Below are 8478 nucleotides of genomic sequence, written 5' to 3' on the forward strand. Positions count from 1 at the left end.
CTACAAAAAATGAACTCTGATTTATGAAAGTATGATAGGTTATGAAAAGGAAGGGTTGTAAAGAGATAGCTTCGAATTTAGGGGTATCAAAACCAAAGCAAAATATGATGAAAGTAAAAATAAAATAGATAAACCCCATAATTTATTATACCATACCTGTTCACACTGAAACACTTATCACAATATTTTGTGAATCTATATTAAAAAACCTTGTTAAACTTTGTGACATATTTCCATTCTATGGAGGTCAGGCGCGAACGAACACCCCACAATTTTATTATACCATATTTCTTCAAACTGAAACATAATTATCAAAGTATACTTACGCAGATAGATATGAAAAGTCTTTGTTAAAGTTTGTACCTATTTTCATTCTATGGAGGCCAGGCGCGAACGCAGATCCCACAATTTTATTATATTATCCCTATTTAAGTTAAAACATACTTATCAAAGTATTCTTATTTACATCTATATCAAAAACACTTGTAAACGGTTTTTTTTTTTTAATTTTTAAATTTTTTATTTTCATACTTTGTGGACCAGGCGCGTACACAGACCCCACGATTTTAATGAATCATCATTATGCCAGATTAAACATACCCATTCCTGTGTCTCGATGCATCTTCTATCATTATATGTGATCAGTTTTCTATAATAGTCAACCATATAGGAGCCTATTCGTGACCAGACACACACATACAGACGTTCAGCTTTATATAATACTAGCAGAAGTACCCATCGTTGACTGGGTTCAAAAACAGCCTACAGAAAATGGACTGTGATTGATGAAAGTATGATAGGTTATGAAAAGGAGGGGGTTGTAAAAAGATAGGTTTTGATACTCAAAAATTTTACCCTAAGCAAAATATGATGAAAGTAAAGATAATTTTCGCGAAAATATATTTTTTTATATCAACTTTTTTTCCATTCGTAGCCAAGAGTGACCAACAAAATGATGTTTCCTTACAAAGAGAAAATATTATATATATAATAATATAAATATACAAGACATAAATGTTACCATAGTCAATGAAAGTTACTTTTATGGTAGAAAAGTTCATTGGTTTGTATTTTTAAGTAGTTTGTAAAAAAATTTTTTTAATTCACGAACCGATTTAAAAAAAAAATCAAAATGTCAGCGACTTTGAAATGGAGAGTCACGTTTTCAATTTGAAGGAGGGGCACCTGAGCATTCTGTGTTAACAATTTAAGAGAGTTCCTCTAACGTAAGGAATATTTTTTAACATATTTTAATGTTTTCCGTTATTTTGTGCTTGAGGAATATTCGATTATGGCACGTGTACTTTATATAAAAATTCATTTAAGTAGCTATCGCCTAAAATTTCGTTTTAATTTCGGTTCTTTGAAATTATTTCAAGTAAAGAGTATTAAAAACTATTTCAAAACAAAAAAAAAACATGAACTGAACTTTTATTGACTATGGTAACATTTATTTCTTGTATATTTATTTTTTCGGTAGTCGTTTGTTGGCTTTCCTGCTAAACGCTCTTACTAAATAATATCGACGAAATATAAAAAAATATAAGAAACAAAAACAGTTTTGAAAAATAATGAAGCTTTACTTACTTTAGTAAAATAATTCGAAACAGCAAAATTGGATATTAAAAAAGTAAACACGTAATTACTTTAGTTTTTAAAGCAAAGAATCGATATAAATATGAATAAGAAGAAAATGTCGCCCTTTTCAAGCAGAACAGCTTCGTTTCAGTTTTACAGTATTAAACGGTGTAGTATTGCGCCGTCGGATTCAGGGTTGTACTATTGTAATGAAAAGAACACGCAGAAATGGTTGTAATCAACTGAATTCCTTCTAGGACACTGACAAAAAAGCTTAAACATATATATAAATAAAAATAAATGTTTTTAAAAAGACACGTAATCACTTGAGCAGGATTTTTTTCCTTCTTTGGACACGATCACAAGTAAAGTTCTTAGTTTTTATTATTTATCTATTTTTGAAAGAGTGCAACGTGCAAGTGGAGAAGGAAAAAATAGAGTTATGCAAAATTTGTATTGAGAATTTTCTAAAGTTCCGACTTTTGGGGGGGGGCTTTCACTTTAATAAGAACGTGAATTTATGAGGTGAATTTATTCGACACAATATGATTCATCTAAAAAAAATGAATAAAAGCTAATGTGAATTAAGATTAAAGTTAATGTATTATTGTGGACCCTCACCCCTTTTAAAAAAACCTTGTTAAATTTTGTGACATATTTACATTCTATGGAGGTCCGGCGCCAACGAACACCCAATAATGTTATTATACCATATTTCTTCAAACTGAAACATAATTATCAAAGTATACTTACGCAAAAAGATATGAAAAGTCTGTGTTAAAGTTTGTGCCATATTTCCATTGAGTACAGGCGCGAACGTAGACCCCACAATTTTATTATACCATCCCTATTTAAGTTGAAACATACTTATCAAAGTATTCTTATGTACACCTATGTCAAAAACCCTTGTAAACTTTTTTTTCTCATTTTTTATATCCATATTTTGGGGTCCAGTCGCGAACGCAGACCCCACAATTTTTATGAACCACCGTTCTGCCAGATCAAACATACCCATTCCTGATCCTCGATACATCTTCTATCATTATATGAAATCAGTTTTTTAAAATAGTCAACCATATAGGAGCCTATTCGTGACCACACACACACACATACACACGCACAGACGTTCAGCTTTATATATATATATATATATATACATATTTCTGTAGAAATATATTTTTCTTATTATATATCAATTCTCATATAAGAAGCTCAATGTGAATACAGAGCAATATAAAGAATAAATGACAAAAATTTATATTCCAAAGTACATGATGTTAACAATTTTGTATTTTATTACTTTAAATCAATTGATTTGTACAGCTCTTGACAGTATCTGTTTCGTAGCGCAAAATGAATCAGTTTATTATTATATCAATTAGTGAGTATATTTTGCCCTTAACTCATCAGGAGAAATCACAACAATCAATCCACCAAAAGGAATTCAAATGTGATACGACATGGTGAGAACCGAAATTTGGAAGAGAAGCTGCAGTTACCTTATATTTTTCAATTACGCCATCCTGGATTTTTCTCCTGATGAGTTAAGGGCATAATATATTCACTAATTGATATAATAACTAAGTGATTCATTTTGATATATATATATATATATATATATATATATATATATATATATATATATATATATATATATGTATATATATATATGTGTGTGTGTGTGTGTGTGTGTGTGTGCGTGTGTGTGTGCGTGCGCGTGCGTATGCGTGCATATATATGTATGTATATATACGGCACTTATTCGTAGCCTGATGGTGAGAGCTACCGACTGTCAATACGACGGTTGTAGGTTCGATCCACGGCTGGGGAAAGGTGTGTGATCGTTTTATAAATATTGATACTAATATTTATTTGAACTTTATGTTTACAGTATTATACAATGTGTAATCCTGCGACATTTCAGTATTTCATTAATATATACATATATATATATACATATAAATATATATATATATATATATTATTGGTGGGACGATTTTAATGGCGATCGCTCCAAGCAAGGCGTGAGGCCACTTGATGTACCTATTTACTATGCCTCCCCGCGGGACAGAGTTAGACACCAGGGTCGTTTTTTAACGTGGAGAAAAGGTACAAAAATAAAAATTGTCTCAGTCGTGAAGGATTTCTCCTCCACCGAAAGAGAACAAGAAATAGAAGTGCAGCATCTGAAGAACAGATACTACACTTTGATCTTGTCCCGAAGAATTGGCTTACAAAAACGAAAGATGATTATCAATAAGACAAGAAGAGAGTTACACATGCTTGTAGTTCTTGGAAATAACCTACTGGAATAAGAAGCTGTATTTCAATTACAATGAGGTGTCAAAATAAAAATTGGAGACTACCAGACCAACAAGTCAAACGAAGGAAGCAGGGAATAAATCAGGCAATTCTGAAAAACACATGCCATAATAGTGTTACATGCGGGTATTCTGACATAAACATGATGTATATGCCCTCATGGCATACAAGAGACGACCTCAGCGCCAAGCGCTCAACTCCGTATCTAAAAAAAGTCATGGCTCAATCGGTCGTTAACCTTATATCATAAAGCATTTTTTGTCCTCCAAACACCAATTGCGTCATCTCTTACGTTCCAGATGAAGCTACCTTTTGTTATTGTCTCAACTTATTATTGTTATCGTTTTATTCGGCTCGATTGTTATTGTTACAGATTTAATTATCGTCAAATGTTTACTATTTTTAAAAAACTATTTTATTCTTAAATACCTCAAGCTTAAATGTGCCAACTTGCACATTTAAACTAGCTAATCTACTCGCTAGCTAATCGTAGGTCACCAATATGTTACATACATCCCTTTCATACAAAAAACAAAAAACCAAAAAACAATCACACTCCACCGGGTCAAGAAAATGTCAGACTATTATTATTTTTTTTAATTTGGTAAGTCATTGACAGATTTCTACTTCATTCAAGCTGGAATTCATCCACCTTTCCCAAGGCATTATCCATGTTAGGAGTAAACTGCTTCACGATTAATGTCGATTATCCATTAATCACTCCCTTTTGTAATTGCCAGAGGCACCTGTTTCGCCTCATCACAAAATTTGACGAAATATCGTCTAATGGTCCCTTTTAACCCTACCTTCCTATGGGCGTCAATTACTGTACAGTACACTCGTGCATTTTTTTATAGAATATCGATCCCACTGCTCGTTATAAATCACTTATACTCATAGATACATTCGGTGATTAAAATAGAACCCCCCCCATTACACAAGTTACCTGCTTTAATATATTGGTCCGCTCGGACTCCAGAGCTCTGTACTCTCAGAACCCCCAGCACAGATCTCCAGAAAAACCTTCACCCCTCTTCTAATAATACCCTTAATTTCTGAGAAAAGGTGAAACCGACTACGCATCGCACCTTCGCGCTTATAGCGACAGTGCCCTCCTTTTTTACAAGGTGGTCACCACTTATCAAGACCCGGAAGTCACTCGGAGATGAGGGTTATTGCGTGTACTGTACGTTAGTGTTGAGATTTGATAAAGTGTCTTACTTAAGGGGACAGTTCATCAGGAATTTGTTTATGTTGGACTTGAAGACATCCAGGTTGTAGTCAGGTGGGAAACAGGCAGACGAAACAGAGTTCCACAGGCATGCACTTCTAAGAAAGAAGCTTTGAAACTTTAACGACAGCATCCTTGGTTAGAGGTAAACGATGATTTCCAATGTTCCCGCCGGAATGCTTCAGAATAAAAACTAGAGTCATTCCACACACATGCCACTCAGTGTGACTTAATATATTACCTTGTCATCCATACTGCTATGCTCAAGATACCAGTGTATATACTTTTGGGGGCCACAATTCCTTTCTATTTCTCATTTTCGTCCTTTTTCACTGTCCTGATTCACAAGATAATAGTCCCTTTTGCCATTGTAAATACCGTTCACCTTTTCGTACATAAGTGAAATTTCCTCTAGATTTCCCCGGTCGGTAACCGCAACCAGCAATTCCAGGCTCATATTGGCCGGCAAAAGTTCATACTGTGAACACCGAAAACTTTTTAATATAAACCCAACACCAAGGTTTCCGTGAATCCCTGAAAACACTCAAATTATTTACGGCCTTTTTAAGACCAATCTCTTAATCGTCTAGTTTAATTCTTTACGTTGACCACTAGTTTAAAAATTAATGAAATATATTTTTTTTATTCATTTAAATTAATTATACGTCATCAAAATACAAATTGTAAACTCCGGCATTTCGATTCCCAATAAAAAAAAAAAAAAAACGCACTCCCACACAAATATAGAATACGATTTCAAGCTTCCAACAAAAAGCACTTTATTTATTCTGCAATAGCATTAAAAAAATATTTCTAGTCATTAAATGAAGGAAAAAATAATTCCGATATTTTTTTTTTTTTTACTCAGTGATCACCACTTATCAAGGCCCGGAAGCCACTCAGGGATAAGGGTTATTGCAAGTACATTACGTTAGTGTGGAGATTTGATGAAGTGTTTACTTAAGGGGGCGGTTCATTAGGAATTTGTTAACATTGGACTTGAAGACATCCAAGTTGTAGTCCGGTGGGAAGCAGGCAAACGGAACAGAGTTCCACAGGCGTGCAGTCCTAAGAAAGATATTCAGTTAAAACCGGACAACATTTTTCTTTTTCTTATTTTGTTTTGTTTGTTTTCGTTTTCAAGTCAGAAAGTTGGGCAAAATGAAAAAAACAATACATTAATTCAAAACCACAACAATTTAACATAAAATTAGTTTAAAACTCTCAACAATAAGTCTTGATGCAAAATTCTTTTCAATTCAATTGCTGTTTCTTTGTTATTAATGTTCACTGACTAAACGAAACTTTTTTCATAATTTGAATAATTTCAATCCTTATTTGTAACAATCAAATTAGATCTGCACAAATTCATCGTCAAACAAAAACTCTTTTTTTTTAGATACACAAAAATAGGACGCATTTTTTCTCTTTTTTCCCCCAAAAAATAAAGTTAACTTTTTTTCAATTTAAACCCCTATTTTCTGTGTGTGCAGGGTAATTAACCAGTTTTGTTTTTTTCTTTTTCTCTTTACTTCTTTCTGACCCCAACGCCATTACTGGCATATCAACCTCCTTTTTCTCTGACACCAAAATGTGTATTTACATACGGGTGTATATTCTGACATAAACATGCATGTAAAATACGCGTGCGAGTCGTCATCTTGAATTATTAATTAGAATTATTTAGAAAGTTAAGTTGTTACATTCGGGTGTATAAACTGACCTCACTGCGTATCTTTAAATGCATGTATAATATATGTGCAGGTGTCATAGTGGTCTATATAATGTCTAACATTTTGTGTATAAACGTATAAATGCGGGGTGCGTGTGCGCGGGTGGGGTAGGGTGTTTGTATTTAGCACAACGAACAGTTTACAATAAACGTGACGAATAAGCATTAATGAGAAACAGTTCTTTAACGGGCTACTAACTCCAATTCACGTACCTTCGCGACGGCACTCGTCTTGGAGACGCTGGAAATAAAGACATTTCAATTTCGATGCATTATACAGTTAACACAAAGACAGATCCGAAACCTTTACTAACATGTATATTCTCATTTTTAATTAGATCATTTTATGAATAAAGCCTTCTTTTCTATTCTCATTTTTAATTAGATTTTTTTATACAAAATAAAGCCCCCTTTTCTGTATAGTTATTGGATCTATCTCTAAAACCTTAAGAGGGGTTTTTGAATAAACAAACAGAATTATGACTTGAAATATATAAAACATTTTCCCCATATATTCTCCGTTAATTTTTCTTCTTTTACTAAGAATTAATATAATCTCTATCACAGATATTGAGCACCCCCTCAAAAGCAATACTTTTTGTAAACCGATGCAAACAATAACATGAAAATGTGTTATCAAGTAATTTTTAAATATGCTGATGAAATCAGTTGTTAATGAAAGGCTTTAGGGGTTGGGTGTGTCTACACCTTCGAAGTGCTTTTCTTTTATTTTCTTTAAACAAAGGTTTTTTTTTTTTGGTTTTTTTTTTTATTATTATTATTATTAGTAGTAGTAGTAGTAGTAGTAGTAGTAGTAGTAGTAGTAGTAGTAGATGCTTTTGTTTTCGTTTTCTTTGAAGAACCGGACATAAGTTAAATTGACAGGATACAAGTACAGCGAGTCGTTTCGGATTTTTGTTTGTTTGTTTTTGTTTTTGTTTTTTTAATCCAGTGTTTTATCTTTGAACGACAGAAAGTGTCTTGGTGACAGATAGTCTATGAAAGAAATGAAATGTATTTTTACATAGCAACAAAACAAACAACACAAAAAGGTCAGAACTAATCAAAATAAACAACATTAAATATTTAGGGATGGTACATCACAAGCTTTTTTTCCATCGACATATTTACCATGATGCCTCACCTTCAAACATGGCCGTAACTCGAATCGAGTAAACGGATTCCAGGGTCTTCATTCGTGATCTGTATATTCTATCACAATACGGGTTCGAGCCTGCCTTCCTACTACCACCTTTTTTTTTTTTTTTTTTTTTTTGCTCAACACACACCTCCAAACACCCGGGCAACGCCGGGCACCCAGACTAGTACGTAATAGTTTGTCAATTGAGCACACGACTGATTTTCGCTGCGCACTATTCTTACTGCGCTCAGCTATTATGCAAGATAAATTTCCAACCTTTCCGCACCAACTCTTATTCCATTCATATAATATAATAATTATTAAGCCCTACCAAAGTTCCACCATTACTGATCATCAGTATCTCATCAACTTTAACTCTTATCCTTGAGTAACCTTGATAAGTGACGACTTGCAAGTAAAATTTTTTCCACTCCTCTCTCCGGATTGTACTCGTTCCCATGAGTGATTAATTCC

Source organism: Euprymna scolopes, chromosome 1 (assembly GCF_053919585.1).
Source record: "Euprymna scolopes isolate OS-2025 chromosome 1, ASM5391958v1, whole genome shotgun sequence".
NCBI lineage: Eukaryota > Metazoa > Mollusca > Cephalopoda > Sepiida > Sepiolidae > Euprymna > Euprymna scolopes.